A 19,517-nucleotide genomic window follows, 5' to 3' on the forward strand; every position below is an offset into this window, starting at 1 on the left:
TAGTATGAAAGTCCTTCCAGACCAATGTTCTGAAGTTGAATAAAGTTGGTGCATCAGATTTTTTTTTACCCCTCTTATTGTCATGAATCCTGGCCCAGGGCTGGTCAGTAAGGTACCTTCTCCTTGCACACAGTCTCACCTCGTGTATCGCGTATCAGGCCTAGAACAGATGGAATAACGCTGGGCACAGATTACATCATTACAGACAACGTCTATGCCCTTATGCACTTGCAGACATCTGAAGGGATTCTCTCAGATGTAAGCAGTGTGGTAAAAGCTTCAACTATGCCCTCTGTTCGGCTGGTTGGAGTTGCTACCATATTGCGTACGCCTGTACAGTCCTCTCTGGTCTCCACAAGCGCTAAGGGAGTAGGCCTTAGGAATGTATTGAAGGCCGCAGTATCTTAGCTCAGATAGGCTTTTTTGGGGGTGGACTTGCTTTCTTTGTGAAACCTACCAGAGAGATTCCACACAGTTAGAAATATGGGGAGGCATGGGTCTCACACCTAACAATAAAGGTGCATTTATACTGACACAACCTAGCCTCAATGTAGCCTCACATTCGTTAGAAGGAGGAAGACTGCTCCCAGGGTGGACCCATCTGGTGCTGGATTTACTCCGAGCAGAACAAAGAGGAGGGGGTTGCTGCGTTGCTGGCTACCTCCACCCCACAGTCCCCGCACTGCCAATTTACAACCGCTATGGCTGGTGGAAGTGCTTACTCAGCACTATGCTGTTGAGAGAGAGCACACACTGTCCCTTGTGCATTTTGGCCTGGTTGCAGGATTTGGGGAAAACGCCAATTAGCTTTATGAACAATGTTTCTTAATGTTTTGTGGCTATTTTTTTAGATTTATTTTATTTTAATTTTAGGATTTTCTGAGGTAGTGGAATCAAACTAAGTAAAGCCGCACATTGCAATGCACCATTTGCCTTCCTGCAATACAACATTACAGTTTTGGCTTTGCCTAATCCAAATCGAGATACAAACAATGCATTATAGAATTCTGACCTGTCTTTTCTATTTCAGTAAATAATATGAAATGACAGAAGAGTAGGTCCATATAGATGGACTGTGTGTAGGTGTCCAAGTATTGTATATCCCTCTAAGTGCTGTCTCTCACCTTTGACCTCCAGATAGCCATGGCTCAGACTGTCAGCTCAGGAAACTCATCCTCACACAAACACAGCCCCCACCCTTCATTACTCAGCAGTCGCTCTCTCAGTGGAAAGGACCACACATCTCCAATGTAATTTAATTTCTAGGACGTTTGCCCTCATACTGAATGTACAGTAGCCCACGTTTGGAATGAAAATGTCATCTGAACCAGGCTGATTACCGGCTTGTATGTTTCTTGTGTTCTCAAGCCAGTAAATAGACTCAAGCTTCTTGGCAGAGATGGTAAAATAGCCTGTTGAATTGAAATTGAATAGTAGTGGAGCATCAGAGTAAATTGCCCATCATTACTGTATCCCTTCCTACATTCCAGCCTGTTCTAGCCTGCAGCCACACCTCAGGTAGGACTGCAGGCTGTGCCAACCTGGGCTGCGGGTCTGTGCCAAGCGTTCACATGACACACATATAACCCCCCCCCCTCCACCCAGGCCCAGGGGGGCACAGCAGCGGCTGACCTTCCGTCTAGGAGTGCCCAGCATGGCATCCTGGCATTAGCCTTAATGGGCACCAAGCAGGAATGGAACGAGCGTTTTTATTCACTGGCAGTGGCTTCCAGGTGGTGGTGATTATGCACTATGCTGGTAGTTTATACGGTCGGTCTGAGGTAGAGAAGTTCCCCATTGTGAGGAACTCAATTAGACTTTGGCATACAGAGTAATGGGTTTTATTAATGCCCTGTAAAGGAGTTTAATAATGGTGCGAAGGAATATTTCTCATAGCTTGGTATTTCTAATTAGTGAATGATTATTTCCTGGATCTAAAAACCCTGTGTTCTCTCATTAAGCTCTGTGTTGAGAACTGAAATGATCAACTATCAAGGCAGGACTGCAGTTTCTATAGCATAAGGAGCCCAACTCTACAATTATTCAGTAGTTTGAAACCCAACCTGGTTGTCTTGAGCGGTAAGCCTGCTGTAGCTGGATGTGGCCTGTAGATGTCAGTGTGGCGTCACTGTAGTCGCCGAGCATCTATATGGCTTTTGAATGAGCCTGCTCTGTTCCTTTGTGATAAGCCTGGTGTGTGACAGTGCTGAAAATCTGCAGTGTTCACCTCTCAAATTGCCTGTAACCATACTTACATACTTACTACTCCATTACTTTGACCAAAACACCCTCTTTCCTCTTCTGCTCCCACACTTTTCACTAAGCTGTCTGATTTATTTTTTTGACGCAGTCATACTGAAATATGCATGTTTTATGTACCCCCCATCCCTTATGCCTTTTCAGATCAATATAGGACGAGAGCATGTTACTTAGGAAAGGATTACAGTTTAGTGTGGGACTTGGCCTCTCTGCTGCTTTTAGGCTGCTGCATTCCTAATTAATTTAAGGCATTGATTAAATGTCTGAGCCTCCCTAACTAAAGTCAGCCTGTATCTATCACCTCTCACTGGCTGCTTACCAGCCTCTTGTGCCAGAGAGGGAGAGAAGGAGGGAGAGGCGAACAGAAAACGACGAGACACACATGTAGTGAGTGAGCGAAGGAGAGAGATTGAGAAAGAGAGAAAGAGCCGGAACAGAACCATATATTCCACCCAGGTGCATTGGAATCCCTATCTGGACTCGGACCAGGCAGCCCGGCAGTAATTATTCTCCCCCGCAGGGATTGGGTATTCTACTGGGCTGCCGGGTCTCTCTTATCGCGTACCGCAGGCTCTCACTGGGGATGGGCACATGGACAGAGGGTCCAAAGTTGTCCTCGCTGAGAATTAAGCTCCGTCAAAGGTTGATGCCAGCATGGAGCATGTACGCCTGCAAATGAGCAGACAAAAGAGCAGGGTCCTGGAGTTCAGTGGGTAGAGTGAAGTGTTGTTAGGTGAGGCCTAGGTCAGGCAGCCCACAGAGAAGTATTAAATTGAGAGAGTGAATGAAAGGGTGAACTTTGACACCGCTGCGCGTTCAACAATGTAACGAGTGAGTGGTGGTTTGGAGTGAGTGCATGTGAGATATTCCAGGAAGGAAAAGCAGACAGACAATCTTAGTTGGGGAAACACTGTTTACAAATCAGTCTCCCGGGTGTTTGCATAGGCCTACTGCGGTGTCGTCCTATCAGTCCACACACACACACACGCCGTGCTATCTCTGGTGGGAAACGTATGCACGTGCGTATGTGTAGCCTATTTGCTGTGTCAATATGGGAAGTAATGCGACCGAACCTCTTACACACACACACACACACTGCACACACGCATTAGTAACCCTATTGATGTCACAGATACATAGACATGTTACTGTGAGAAGAAGTCTGGTCTCTCCAACACTGGCTGACAGCCTCGTTAGTTAACCAGCTTTCAGTGACCCTGTCCTTTGTCTCAGAAGCTCATCTAACTTCTCAGACTGGCTCTATAGGCTTAGTGAGAGTTGGGGTCAGGGCTCAGAGTTCATAGTTCACCACCCTACTTAGAGTTCAGCAGGTTGAAGCCGTGGAGGATGCTGGGAAAGTGGAGGAGAGGTGACGGTCTCCAAGGAGACGGGCAAGCTCTCCCAATTTTAGAGAGGTCTCAATCATATTTCACCCCAGGAGGTGTGTGTGTGTGTGTGGGTGTGTGTGTGGGTGTGTGTGTGTTAGAGGAAGAGAGAGTGAGAGAAAGAGACCGGGGAGCTTATTAAATGTCAGGAAGGAAGCAGAGAAATAGGGGGAGAGAGAGAGAGAATGCGGCGGAAAAAAAGTTGAAGAACAGAAATGCTGAGTAAGCAAGCAAGCAATCGTCTATGCAGCGTATTATTATTGAAATTGGGCAATTTCTCCACCTAAAATGTAGCATTGAATACAGTGTGAATGAAGGTCTAGTCACATCAAATTTTGCCTCAGCCTGGCTCCCATACTGTCTCTCTCTCCCTCTCTCTCACACACACACACACACACACACACACACACACAGTAAACCACTGCAACTTTCAACTTACAACTGTCTGTCGTCGTTTGGTGCAGGACATTGTACAAGCTGCTTATTATGTAGGCTGACTAACCTTGTGCCCCGGGACATGACACCTGGTTCCACAGGCTGAGAGTGTAGTTTCATTATTTCCATTAGGAGTGACAGCATTAGGCAGTCCCCTCTCTCTCCTCCCCGTTGGTTAGCATAAAGCTGATAGCTAGCAATTAGCCCCCAAGGCCTTCTTTGTTTTTGTTTGTTTATGAGGGGGAAAAAGACACATTCCCTTATAAGAGTGTCGTCAGTTAGGAAATCAACACCCCCTGAGAACAGGCCGCGTTAAATTGAAATGCAAGTTGTCTGAGTCATCGCGATCATAGGAAGAACACGAGAGGATAACAGACCAACATGAATCATTTCTCATTCTCAGACCAACAACAAGGACAGATGTTATCTTTGCATAAATGAATTTGTTGATACAAGAAATGCTTTATTGGCTTATAGCATACTGAGCTATCCAAATGTCATGGGGACCTGAGATAAATCCAGTATTTTTACAGGCGCTTATTCTGTCTGAAGGTCAGTGTGTGTGTGCGTGCGCGTGCGTGTGTGCCATGTGCTCCGATCAATAGAAACAGTCTGCTCCTCTCATCCCCCTGCGCACGCTCCCGTATAAAGCAGGAGATCCAGTGTTGTGATCATGAGTTGACCCCCGAGCGGAGCGCTTCAAACCGCCATCCCTCCCGCCGCCTCGCCAATCTGGCGCTCGCGCGCCGCCTCGTCAACATGCCCCGCCCCGCTGGTGGGGATTAAACATTCATGATCATGTTTATTAATGGCCAGCAGGCGTCCGGGGTTCCCTAAGGTCCTACACAACACCTTCTTCACCCCCACTTATTTCAATCTGGTGACAACCCCCCCCCTTCCCTTCACAGTTTAATATCCATCCGCAATGAGGTCCGAGTCTCCGCCACTTAACGAGGCCATAGATAATGTATCCGCTCCTCCGTTAAATGGAAAAAGAACAGATTTCCTGGTTCTATTTTTTGCTCAGAGAGGTGGATGAACTCTCCCAGGGGTTGGGGAGTGGAGGTGGAGGAGGATGAGGAGGTTGATGAGGAGGAGGACCTTAGTGGGGACAGCTGCGACGGGAAGCCTGTGACTACGGGAGTGTGACGGCTACAGAGCTGATCCGGGTCATATGTCACCCATGTGACACACCAGGGACTGGACCCGGGGTTCAGGGAGTTGAGAATCTTACTCTCTCTCTCTCTCTCTCTTTCTTACTTTCTCTCTCTCTCTCTCTCTCTCTCTCTGTCTCTGTCTCCCTCCCTCCCTCCCATCCTGTCTTTTAACCATCTCTTTTCCTCCATGCCTGTCTTTCCACCATCTTTTCTTCCTCTGTGGTTCTTTATGTCGCTATCTGTCCCTCTCTGTGCCTCTGAGTCTCATTCTCACTCTGTCTGAGTCTCTCTCTCTCTCTCTCTCTCTCTCCCTCCTCCCTCCCTCTTTCCTACGCTCTGCCGTGGCCCTTTTCTCATCCTTCTCTCCGTCCCCAGGGGGGCTGTTTCCCCCCAACCGTGATGCGCTGGAAAACTGGCCGCGTGCCGCCCCGGGGCCCTCGTGGCGTCCGCGAAATGAAATGACAAACGGGCGACAACAGAAGACCGCTGATGCAGCACACCCCACCTACCGTGTCCCGCTCTGCTCCTCTCCCCCCATCTTGACCTCCCTCCACCCGGGTGGGGGGGGCGGGGGGGTTTATAACCTGGCGCCCTGCTCGTCCCGGGCAGATGGCCCTGCAACATAGACCTGACCGCGTGTGGTGGGGTGGGGCTGGGGCATCGATTTTGGACAGGATCTAGTTGTGGGGCGGGGGGGGGGGGGGGGGGTTGTGGGGCAGTGGTGGAGGGTGAGGAGGAGGGGGGGGGCTAAACATATGCATGAGTGAGCAGGTAGTCTGGCCGTCTGCCCTGCTTCCTAACGCGGCCTGGCCTGACTGCGCCCCCCTCCCCCTCGGTCCCAGGAGGGTTCCCCGGGTGAAAATGAGAAACATGAACCTGGCACGCGCTGCGCCGAGCCCTCGTCTCCAATGAGAGCGTCCGCGTTTGAGGCGCCCGGGGTGTGATAGGCTGGTGGGGAGAGAGCATCCATTTGTCAGGCCGCCAGGGCGGATGTTCCTGCCGGGGGAAAGCGTTCGGGTGGAAGGGGTAGAGATAGGCTGCAGCCGTGGCTCTAATGAATTCAAATACCTAAGTCTCTCGTAGTGTGGGCTGGTGGGCTGGCATGATCGAGCAGTCCACACACACACACGCACAGACCAGTAGTGCGGGTGTGCACAATGGAGGCATCCCACACACACACACACCAGGGACCACCGCAGTCTCCCCTTGCTGTAATTGTATGTCGGTCAGAGTGTGGACAGGATAGCTGCCTCCTCTCCTCTGCCCTTGTCAAGGAGACTTTAGAGCCAGACGCTCGGTTCTGTAGTCAGTCATCCGACACCGACCCAGACCGCCGGTACCTCCCACACAGCCCGGCCCAGCGCAGACCTGCCGGTACCTCCCACACAGCCCGGCCCAGCGTAGACCTGCCTGTACCTCCCACACAGCCCGGCCCAGCACAGAACCGCCGGTACCTCAGGAGAGGCTAATCCCATTTCACAGCCTGAATATAATTCATCTCGGAGCCCCACAATTAACTATTGTTTGCTAATAGGCTAATACGTAAACACGCTGTTGTGTAGAGATATGACACCTCTGTTACAGTATTATACTGTATTAATTGTTGTGTTAATCACTGTCAGTCTTTCTACAATTGCATTTTCTGTCTATATTTCTATGGATGCCTCCAAAAGCTAAGACGGTGAGGGCGAGGCAGATGTACACAGGAAAACAGGTTGATTCATTACTTCCTAGTTATTTATTGTTTTGAATTCACGTTATATTCTGGGGTGGTTTTGCCGTGGACATTTGAGTGTCTGTTCTTAATTAAGGGAAAGTGTAATTAACAGTTACAGTCTATGACTTTAATAAGGTTCTTAACAGTCTCCTGTTCCACTCCTTTCATATGGGTGTGAAAGTAGCTCCCAGCATGGACTCTTCCTAATGGCTGTGGGAACTTTACCTCAGAGAGACTATCATAGGGGCTGGTCGAGCTCAGCCCAAGATCCACACTGGGAGAGAGTTGGAGATCTATTAACACAATATCATCTGAAATTCAAGCACAATTACTGTACATTTACTACTAGTGTTGATCAAACATCCTTATAATTCTGGTCATTCTAGTTTCAAGCACTAAGTTACTCAGAACCAGTAATAAAGTAAGTTATAATATCTATTTAGAAGACTATTTGTCACAGAACATCTATCTTATCTAGATAATCAAGGACAAAGAAGCTTGAGTGGAAATTAGGTAGGCCTACTCTTATTTACTTTTTTTTTGCTTTCTAAAATGTGTGGCTACCTTTTGAATCTGAGATTCTTTTCTTATGTTGGCTGTCACTGTTATTGAATTAGAATATTATAAAATTGTGTTATTGCCTGCAGTGCAAATGACATCACTCTTTAAAGTGAGTAATTGTATTTAGCTCATTGGAATCAGGCCTTTCCACTTTCTAGCTGAAGGGGACTACAGTTCCTTATCGCTGCTTGTTTGCTCATAACGTGCCATTGACAGTGAGCAATAGATGTAACCTATAACTAGCTCAATATTCTCGATGTCTAAGCGTGCCAAAAACTGGTTGGACTAGCCCTTTAACAACCTTTGTGAGTATCATGTGACTAAAGTGAGACAAGATAAGTTAGTCATTTAAACTTGCACGCCATCATACTTTCTCTCATTCTCAAGTGTCTAAAATGAGATGTAGCCATTTTTAGCCAAGTTAACATTTTCTTCAGTCCTTAAATGTCATCTACAAGCCCTTGACAAAGTGCGATGTCAAAACTCACCCACATATTCAGCTATGAGAAAGAATCAGAAAAGTCACTGAATGTTTTTTTTATTCTTTATTTTTTTGAACGCTGTCTGATGCCATGACCACACATCAAGCAGCAGACCAACATCTTTCATATTTTCTTTTTCCATGTTTGGACATGTCTAACTTGCCACTGTTTGCCAGACTCCTAGCTAAGGTCTGAGGGTAAGACAAACAGCATTTTTCCGACAGGCAATTTTCTCAATCTGTCGAGAGGCTAAATCATGTTGCTGCTATCCGTGACTGACTGCTGGCCAGCTGCACTTCATCGTTTTGGTTCTTGAGATCTAAATACAGACAGTGGACTTTACTATGTAAATTCTGAACCTCGTATCCATGCACTTGACTATAACCTTTCTCAAGTCCTCCACTGATACTGGATGGAATGTATCTAACCTTTGGGAGAGTTGTCGCTCCGGTCAGAAAAAGGTACTTTCAAGTATCACACAGGCGAGGCCAAAAGATGATTTCAGTCCATTCTGGGCCAAACCTATCAGTGAGCTCTCTCTCTGTAATCTAATATCTAATGGCGTGGCCTGTGGTTTTGTGTCACTAGGGCTGGAACAGTCACCAGCTCTCTCCCATACATGCACATCTAGTTTCATCCTTTCTCTTTCTCTTATTTTCACCCAAAATATTTTACCACACTCGTGTTCACTCTCTCTTTCTCTCTCTCTCCCTCTCTCTCTCACTTTCTCTCTCTCTCTTCCTCTCTCATGACATGATCAATCTTTTTCACACACTTCATCTCTCAGTCTCTCTCTTTTTAATTCTGTCCTTGTGTGATAGGACTACTCCTAGACCTCAATGCAATCAGCAACTCAAACATGTCCTTATAATTTCCTCTCTCTCTCTCTCTCTCTCTCTCTCTCTTTCTCTGTCTCTCTCTCTGTCTCTCTCTCTCTCTCACACACACACATACACACACACACACACACACAGTACATACACTGTCTCTTGCTCATTCTTTCCTAGCACCCTCTCATTCCGTGGTGACACAGTGATGACATATTGCCCAGTAGACAGACAGCCCTCCAGACAGATGCATGGAGTTGTGTGCTGCAGATCCATCAGGCCTTGTTTTACAGCGCAGTCACATCCATACAGGTTTATATGTCATCCCTGTCAGCAAGAATACACAGTGAGAAATCGAACCCAGTCTAACCGACAATCCACCACCATCCTTAAACTCGCTACTGGGAAACGCACTCCTCTCTGCCTTGAAGTGGCAGGGTGGCAGAAAACCTTGCTTTGATATGGAGTTTGCCGTTTGTCACCATTGATTTCACATTAGCTGATCCATTAAGGGACTGCTAGCTATCACTTGATTTGTGTTTTGCCAAGAATTGCCTTGTTCAATTAAAAGCCATTTCGATGGGGGGTTGACTTTTTTATGCTTCTGCTTCAGGTTACACAGAAAGTCTTTGTCTTGTTCTGTAGGCCACGGCTTGTCCATTGTAGCGTGTGGTGCAGAGGGGGCGTCCTCTTAAGGTGTATTGTGGTTGTCTGTAAAAGGTGCCTGCTATCCGTGACACAGGGCTCTATTCAGACGACCCAAGCCACCAGACAGTCGTCCTGGGTGTGGTGCGCTGAGCTGAGTGTATGTCTGACGGCGTACTAACACACACACACGCGCACACACACACAGACCCTTTGAAATGACTGTCCCAAACAAAGCTCTGTCATTTCTCCCAGCCCGCCTAGAGTACCGCATGACAAATTACCTCGGCAATTACAGCTAGAGCGCAGCCCGGTGTGTCAGCCAGGGACGACAGTGGGGACTGGATCACACTGGACAATAGCCCGAGTAGAGAAGTGTGAGCACCCCCCCCCCCCCTCCCTCCTCCCCTTTCCTCTCTGCCCTCTGCCTACAATTACCATGACTACCCTATTAGAGTCACTATTATGGGAGAATAAACTGGTGACAGAGTGGATTGTGGGACTGTGAGCGCCGGGCGGGAGTCGTCCAGGAGACTCGACTGCGAGCACGGTGGAGAGGGAAAGGTGTTGATGAGTGTGCTGTGTGTGTGTGTGTGTGTGTGCGTGCGTGTGTTTCTTTGTGTGCTTGCGGGTGTGCTTTCATCTTTATCTCTTTTTATGCTTGTGTTTGTCTATCCATGTGTGTGTGTGTATGTATGTGTGTGTGCGCGCTCGTCCGTCTATCTCCGCGTGTCTACCGCAGTCTGTGTGTCTGTGCCGGTGTCCCCGTCTGTGTGACATGCCCAGGCCAGCCCCTCGATCGTCCAGACCAGGTTATTGTCTGGGGGGAGAGAGAGGTGGCGAGTGGCAGGAAGTCCATCAGGGCCAATTACCCATAATGAAATGCAGGGTGACCAGGTTGTCCTGAAAGCTGCCAGACGACAGCATACAAAGACCCGTCCTGTTAGGGTCCAGCATGTCCTCACTGACAGGACATCTGAGCGTCCATGTCACATCAATACTTGCCTACTCTGTCCTTATTTTATGGTTCATTTCCAAGTAGTGTATTCACCAAGATGCCTCCTGTTGTGTGACGATGGGCTACGCACCATTTGAATCAATTATAGGCAGTTATCTTGTCGCTCGGAGCAATGGGGTTCATTGTCTTTGGTGTGTTCATTTTGTATGTACAGCCTATTCATGTCTTTGAGCAACCTATTCATGTCTTTGAGCAATTTTACACACTAACACACTCTAATCCTTTGAGATCTCCATAAGAAGCATAATCAGATATCAAACTGTTTATAGGACAGGCCTATGGTTGGATAGTTGCAGGGCTAATAGAGTCAGATTTTATATCTTGCATGTATATAGTACAGTGTAAATGTACAGTACTGCATACCTTGCCCATTGAACCACAGCTAGTTCCATGCCGAGGAATGAGACGACATCCTTTTGTGTTGTTGACAGATACTGATAGTCATCCATTAGAAGTGCAGAGACATACACTTATCTACCGGGACAACAGACCCCCCCCAGAGATAAGCATCTCCATTCAGCCCCCTATAGCTGCTGTAAAGGAGCTGATATGCAGATGAGCGGTGACTTCTGACATGCGTCCAAAGGGACATGGAACACAGAACCTGATAGTGGAACACAACCAGATAGTGGAACCCAGAACCAGATAGATAGTGTTTACGAGCATCAGAGGAAGCCAAGAGTTGGAGGGAGGGCCAGGCCGGTTCCTCTGTGACAACACACGCACATACACACACGCACATACACACACGCACATACACACACGCACCCAGCACATGCACACACCACGCAAACTGAAAGCAAGTACACACCCCATTCAGCTTTGTTGTTTGCTGTGAACAGAACCTGTCTGTTTCCTTTTTGCTGTAGCTGATCAGTTTATCTGGTGATCAAGAACATTGCTGTGTTCAATTGACAGGATGTAAATGTTATCCAAAATATGCTTCCACTCCCAGATATGTGTTTGTTAGCTGACGAGCCCAGGTTGTAGGCTACACCTTTTACACGTTGTCAAAGTAAAGCAACATATTTGAATGTCAAACCATTCAGCAACATATCTACCTTTGAAATGTGTAAGAATATCTCACTTTGATTGCTGCTTTGTCCATACTGTATCAGTCCTTTTTAAAACTACACTCAGGGCAGCACTGAGGGTGGTGGGTCAGTTAAAACCACAAAGGTCTGATTTAAATAGACACTTGGGTGATTGTTTTCCATGACAGAAAGCCCTCAGCCCTCAGTGCCTCATTCGTTTTTTCTTTGTCCTACTTTGTTCATAAAATAGCATAGGCTATCACAACACAATGTGTTGATATGCTGATTTTTATTTACACTCCAACAATCACATTCGTCTAAATCAGCATTCCATGTAATTTGCTCATCGGTCCTACAGTTTGAATGTCCGTCGAATGAAGGAGGGGTTTAACCCCACATTGTCTGGGTGGAGTCGACTATCTTGGCGGTGCGCTGTGAGAACATTCACGCTGGAAAGCGTGGGACCAGCAGCCTAGAGCCTACAGCTCTGTTATAGAATAAAACTACATATCTGCAAATAACTACGTTATTACAGTATCAATGGGTCCAGGAGAGGCGGAGAACTGACGACTATATGCAATAGTTTTATTCTACACTACAGCAGTAAACCGGTAAGTTTAAAGGCGAACCTACGTTCACTGGAGGAACGAATTCTCTTCCACGCGTCTCTTCAGTCTACATATGCCACTGTAAAAGATAAAATAGGCAACAGCTTATTTATTTGTCGTGTATTAGGTGTAGCCTATGTTGGAGCTAATAGCTTTGTAATGTGTTGGTAAATTATAGTGGGCTTTCAAAAAAAAAAGTGTGATTCGGAGTGAATGATATCCCTAATTGACTAAAGTAGTTAACCGTCATTGCAGCTGTCTATGTCCAATAAAATTCGATTGGTGTACGACCAGGTATCTCCTTTTCAAGGGCACAGAAGTGTGGTGTGTTTTAGTAACTTTTCAGATGTTTCTGTTCACTTATTCAAGTGTAGAATACCAGAATACTATGTGGGCTTCAGTCAGACCCTATGGTTTGGCTGTTTAGAATAAAGTGGACTGACTGAGGATAGTATTCATTGTTTTTCCAAATTGGGTTGTTCAATCTATCACCCACCTGTGCCATATCAGAATGTCAAACGGACAAAGGAAAGTAGTTACTCCCTAAGACAATTCTCACATGAAGTTTCAACAAGAAGTTTATGCCACCGCTGTAGCTTAATGTCTTGGAATTCCAACAGCAATATCTGTTTTGAGAATTGTCTACGGCCGCATGCAGGGACATTTGAGCACAATAGGCCACATAAGCACATTATAAACACATTAAAGTGAGAGCCTGAATAGAGCGGAGATGCTCAACATGTAGCTGACGCCAGTCTGCGGCAGAGCCGCTTCATTGTTCCCTCTTCGTTGTGCTGATTTACGAGGCGAGACATGCGGGGGGCTGTGCCCGTAAACGCCGGGGCATGCTCCCTCCTGGCAGTGTTGTGTTTGGAGGTGATATACCCAGTCTCTTTGTTGTTTGGGAAGTGTTGGGGGTTGGGGGTAGTTAGGCATCGTGGCCACGTAGGGACAACAAAAGGTCTGGTGGAACCCCGGACTGTAGGCTAGTTAGGGTAAACACCCAGGGGGCAGGAGGAAGGGAAGTGCATGCCTTTTGGCACCGAGGGCTCCCTGTCATGGGAACGAAGGTGTCCGTTTAAACCAGGTGTCTGTTTAAACCAGACCTTTGCGGTTTAAACTGACCCACCACGCAGTGCAGTAGCTGTACAGATAATCGTTTTATAAAGTGCAAGGCAGAGGTAATGTTCTACCGAGACAACTCGGTTCAAAGAACCGTTTGTCTGCCTGAAGATGCAATATGATTCAGACCCCCCGGTCTGTGGCGTTCCACACAACTCAGTAGATACTATGATGTTCCTTTGACTGGATAAGAATAGATAAGAAAAGACAATGGTAGATTACATGTAGTAGTTAAGTGCATGTTACAAGCATATCTTTAGGAACATATATAGAAACCAACATGAGGGCGGTTGACTGTGTTTGTTTATTTGAGGGAGGATATACTGGCTTAGTTACAGACTGGTTCAGCGGGCAGTCCATATCTCCTGCCCATCTAATGTACTTGACAGAGCCTCTGTAAAGTCCATTAGATAGGAAGTCCGTTAGATGGGCAGGAGATATGGACTGCCTGCAGAGCTCAATATTGAAACAATTATTGTTATTGTACTGTGAAAATTGGAGCCTGTTCCTTGGGATGGCGATAACAAAAACCATAGGGTTGAGACATGATCCGTGTGCCTAGATTTTGTGGGGCGGAGGGTTACGACAGAGAAATGCAGCCCGACCACAAGGAACATGTTTCTCTTCTATTTTTACAGCTAGCCTAAGCTTCGCTTTCCTCAGCTGAGAAGGGTCTTGTGTCAGAGTTGATGAGTGAGAGAGCTCCACAATTTATCTAAATGGAAAACATAGCATATGATTGTTTGCTGTGCTCTCTCTCCTAAAGGGACCCTTTTTTTTTTTAGAATAAGCAACCACCCTCCCTGTTGGTCTTGCCATTAGTTGTCCAAGTTGTTTACCAGTGACAAGGGATGGCAAATCCCCTCTCCGCAGGCATCTGTAACTCATTGCTTTGAATCAACTTGATGAGCTCAGTAGATGTATGAAACAACGAGACAAAGACAAATATGTGTTGTGTGACTCCTCTCACATAGCCTCTGAAGTTTGGTGATTTGCAGTTTGCCACTTTGATATGATGGAGTGGCTCCTACACAGATTAAGCCTTGCTTCGGATAGTGACTTTTGATGGACGACCAGTATTAAAAGATGATTCAGTGGAGTATTTGACTAAATAGGACTGGGAAACAGTTCCTCTGTTCAGTTCAAGTGCTCCCTGCAGGGAAGCAGTGAAAGGAGTTTTGAGAGTTTGAGTTTGTAGTACAGGCCTGTGTCAAGTGAGAGACTTATCCCATTTGGAAGGCTGTGTGCGAGTGCCCATCGTTAATTCTAAAGTGCTAGCATACTCTCTGAGAAACACCAATGTTTCATGTCTTCTCCCAGCACATTTTTCTCCATATAAGGCGACGTGCATGTGACTTATCAGGCTGGGTAATATCTGTGCTTATTGTCACATTCCGAGAGGCAGGATGAAGGGTTTTTTACTGCCTGTAGGTAGAGGCACTGTTAGGGGAAACAAGTCAGGAGCATTCTTCAATGTTGGGTCTTCACTTTTATATCTTCTGCATTCAAAGGACAATGATTTAGCCTTTACTGGTTTGAAGGACTTATCCTGTTACTTCACTGAGTATTATTTAGTAGATTTTTGATGTTGACGTCTCCAAGACATTAGCGTTTTTTTTCCAAGATCTGACTCATCCAACGGCTCCTTTTAGTCAGTCATGGAAAAGCATAATGGTCGCTTCTATACTGCTATTTATTCCCCTGTGGCTGAGATTATATTTGTCTCTTAAGGCAATGGCAAAAGTGCGCCATCTTTGTAGCGTGTGGTCAGTAGTGTCTGGAGGAGGGCTATAAAAAGCAGGTGACCTCAAACGAATGTTCACAGAGTCCTGGCGGAAGACTTTTCATTGGTCATGATCGCCAGACCGCCGACAGGCAAATACGTGGCTTTGACCACTTCCTGTCCCCTGGACTCCCTCCCTCCATGCTATCGTGCTTCACAGGGATAACATTGTTATTGGCTTCCTCCATCATAGTGACGAGTGGTTGGACCCAGATACTACTTCTTGAGTAGAAAGACCTTCCAATTTGAAATCTTGGGCCCAACTTCAAGGGGTGGCATCATGTACAAAGTTTCCTGACTGTAGTTTCATGATTTGATTGTGTTTTGTTCCCAGCTGAATCAAACAGGTGATAAATGTGTGTGATGCAAATACCTGAAGGAAGTCTAGTCAGCGGATCCTTCATGCTTTGTTTATTTTATGCTTTAAGCCAGGGAATCTATTATTTAGTTTGTTTGGGAGCATGACCACAAGTTTGGTCAATTGGAGCATTCCAACAGCATTGAAAGATTTGCTGAGCCTAACTGTAATAATCTCTCTCAATGTTAGGCTTCATCTACCAACGCCGCAACATAAATGTTCACTCTCCAGTACAAAAGATGGACATGGGTCTTTCTGAACAGATGGACGCTTCTGGAGGCCTATTCATGTTCAAGTTGACACCCCTAAACGGCGACAAATTGGAGCATTGTGTTGGTGATTAATGTGTTAGTTCAAATTGAATTGTATTTCTTGCGGGTCATGTTCTGAGGTGCCCGTGTGGCTTGGGTAGAAAATGAAGATTAAACGGAGGGGCGAGCTTAAGCGAAGTGTCAAATGAGCTCGCAGATTTAGACTTATCATGCAGAAGATGGAAGAATAGAGGAAGAGAGAGAGAGGTGAGTCTTGGAAGTGGAGAGGCACTGACACAGCTGACTGTGTGTAGTGTGTATTGCCTGTGGGTAATCTCTGTCTGTCATTCATTGGTGGCAATGAAAGAGCTTCACACTCCAGGTAAGGGGCTAGACCTAATGCAAATGTAGCACACTGTACTGTCAGTTAAAGTGCTATATTTCAGTCTGGTAGAAACCCTACCTCAGCGATATAGACCCTCAGAATGATTTACGGACTGTGGTAATGATGACGACAATGGATTGGGTGGGGTTATTGAACGTCAGATATTACCCAGTATCGACCTGGACATAGCGGAGCTATGACAGTCGGAGGTTAATGTGGCGGGATGTCGCGGACCCGTTCAAAGCGTAGTCTGTCAGTAAACGGTTTTCTTTGTCGGGATGCTATGGTGACGCCTGAGCACTACCACAAATAAAGGTGTGACACAATCCACGTATCAGTGCCCGGTGGTGTGTGTGCAAGGCATGCGCGATGCGTACATGCTGTCGATGGGAACGGCTGGCGCCTGTGCATATTCATGTACTGGGTATAGGCTGTGTGTTTCAACATCACACGCACTTCACCCAGACATATAGAACGTGACCACAGTCCACCCCAACCCCCCCCACCCACCCCCCCGCCATAAGCCTCTTAACCAGCCAACTATATCAAATGGTAATTGTGATTGATCTATCTTCGCTCCGAGAGCAGTGACCATAAGGTCTCACTGGCCATGAATCCCATATTGATAGAGCAAACACAGCTGGGGTGTTTCTAGCTGACGTGCATGGCGTTGCGCTCTCTCGTTGGCGCCATATGTTCTGCATTGTTCTCTCCCTGATGGATCTAGAAGGTACTGGAACAGCGTACACATCATCCCACCCGCTCACCAGCGAAGCTTTGATGACTGCTATTATATAACGATTTTCTCCGGTCTTATCTGGTGTTCGTCATCAGTGATGCCGGGGGATATTTTGAGCAACAAAAGCGCAAGCAGCAGGAAACCCACAGCCAGATCTTCTGATAAAGGGGAGGATAACGAAGACCGCCTTCCCGGTTAGCATAGCCGCCAGACTACTTCAGCCGATGGCTTTTAAATGTCTCCTCTCGGGTTCTCCCGGGTTCCTCGTCGCAGACGGCGTGGAGTGTTTTGGAGAGGCAGCGGTGTGGAATGCGAGGCGCATTTTCAGCCTCATTAGCGCCCGCTTTCTCCTCTCCCCCGCACATTAGCGGTGTGGTTTGATCTGGGAGCGAGATAAGCTCTTCTCCCCCCCCGCAGCCTTGGTTTGTGTCATGTTGGTTCAGCCATTTGGCAGCCGCCCAGTGTAAACAGCGGCGGGCCTTGATTGCTGTAGGTCACCAGCAGCCTCGGAATCCAAACACGGAACGAGCTCAATTAGACTTTTTGTTAAGAGTCGGTGTATCCAAATAATCTGCTTCCTGGAACGATAACGTCGTCTCAAGGCTTATTGGGTGCGCAAGGCCTCAGCTGCTGTTTGGAGGGAGTGGGTGGCAAGCTGACATTGGAGGAGCTTCAGATTTGTAGTCAAGTGTGTAGCGAACTAACAAACATTTGAGTGTATTTGTTTTTTGAGTTCACCTGGCCAAAATCTGGAATCTGATCATGTGTATTGTATTTTAATGAATGTTTTTCCCCCTCCTTTTTGTGAATCTGTAACAGACCATCGGTATATATTATATAGAGAAGAGCAGTTTCCATCCATGTTTTTTTTTTTTCACCGGGGATGGTCAAATGGGTGGGTGGCGCTGGGTGGTTCAGCAGGTCCAGACGAAGACCCGTCCATCACGTGCTCGCGGCCCTCCCGCTGCCCACAGCGCGTCTGTGTTTTCCCTGCCAGAGTCCAGAACTCTTCAGCGCCGCTTCTTGGTGCCAGCTGCCAAGACCGAGGTCTGGATCCACAGTTGGCCCGTTACAAAAGAGAGATTTCACTCTGGGTCTCAGAACGCCCCCGGCTCCTACGGGAACTGGCTGGCAGGCTCCCCACGCCACCCTGCCCAGCGTTCAGCTGGCTCCCTCATGCCACCCTGCCCAGTGCTCAGCTGGCTCCTCTATGCCACCCTGCCCAGTGCTCAGCTGGCTCCCCATACCACCCTGCCCAGCGTTCAGCTGGCTCCCCCTGCCACCCTGCCCAGTGCTGAGCTAGCCACCCTGCCCAGCGCTCAGCTAGCTTTGCTTTCCCAGACAGAAAAGACTACAGGTGTGAACGGGGACCATCCGGTCTGTCTCTCTCCCTATGAATGGGTCTATACCAGCTGGGAGAACATGTGCTCTGGATAAGTCGGCCCAAAACTCTCCACTTGATTATTGGTTAATGGAGCTGCTGTGTGGCATCGAATAGCTTTTTAGCCAACTTGCACCACTTCTGCATGGTGATTCTCAGGTCACCTGATCCGATACGAGATTGGAGATTCCATATCGAGTTACCAAAGGAGGCTTGTTTTCACAGGGATTTATCACTCTTGTATATTTTTTGCTCAACAAACCTAGTAAAGGAAACTCAACTTCTCTTAACTTCATTTGGACTGAACTGGGACCATATTATCATGGGCAGGTGGCTCCACCATGTTTTCGGCTGCAGATTATTCTGAGAGCTGGATGTTGCGTAGCTCATGACCCGGGTGCAGTATTAATGACTCCCCTCCACATTGTCATCACAACCACATACATGGCCGCCATCTTGAACGGCACATTTTAAAGGTTCTGGGGTTCACTGGCGTGTCAGCTGGGTATTAAAGGCTCACAGCAGTTTGTGCCGTTTCCCACGGGGGAACAGAGCTTGTGAATTCTCGCTGAACGTTCAGTGTCAGGTTTGGGCTGTACAGGAAGGAGAAAAACAACCAAAAGTTGACCTGGAGTGAAGTAGGAGGATCACGCTAAAGCATTTGAGTGGTGCGTGCGAGATGCTTACAGTATACAGTGTACAGTATGCCAAGGGCTATTCTTGGATGCCGGTGGCGACGTTCGGCTGTCACCTGAGAAGCTGTATCCTTATCCTTGTCGAAGGTGTGAGTGGCCTGGAAAGAGAGGACCTTGGTTATGGACTCCAACATACCATGTTCTTGACTCGGGTGTACAGTACACACCGCCCCTTTAAGAGGGGAATGTCCAGCTCCTAAAACCTTACAGTTGGAACTTGGAACTGTCCATTCCACACAGTGTGATGTAACCTTTTTTTTTTTGCCAAGACCTGACACGTCCCATAGGATCAGTGGCTATGGATCAACCCCCGACCCCACCCCCCCCCCCAATCCTCCCTCATGGTTTGGTCCACAGTCCGCACTCAACATGACTTTTGTTGGCTGGTCCCAGATGGGCCACCCCGGAGGGGGGGGGGTGCGGGCGGGGGCGTGAGAGGGCACGGTGCCTTCAGTTTAGACCGGCTCTCTTGGGGAAAAGGCAGGACTGACTCACAAGTAGAGGGGAAAAAATATGTTCACACATCCTGTTGCCTGGTTGTTGCAGCAGGCTTTTGAGCATGGTGCATGTGTCTCGTGTGCGCGTGTGTGTTGTGCTGTGCCTGAGACTCCCAAGAAGCATGGGGGCTTAACCGTGGCCATGTGTGTCACTTTGTTGCTTCTGACTGCGTTCCCT

Source organism: Borostomias antarcticus (assembly GCF_949987555.1).
Source record: "Borostomias antarcticus genome assembly, chromosome: 5".
Classification (NCBI taxonomy): Eukaryota; Metazoa; Chordata; class Actinopteri; order Stomiiformes; family Stomiidae; genus Borostomias; species Borostomias antarcticus.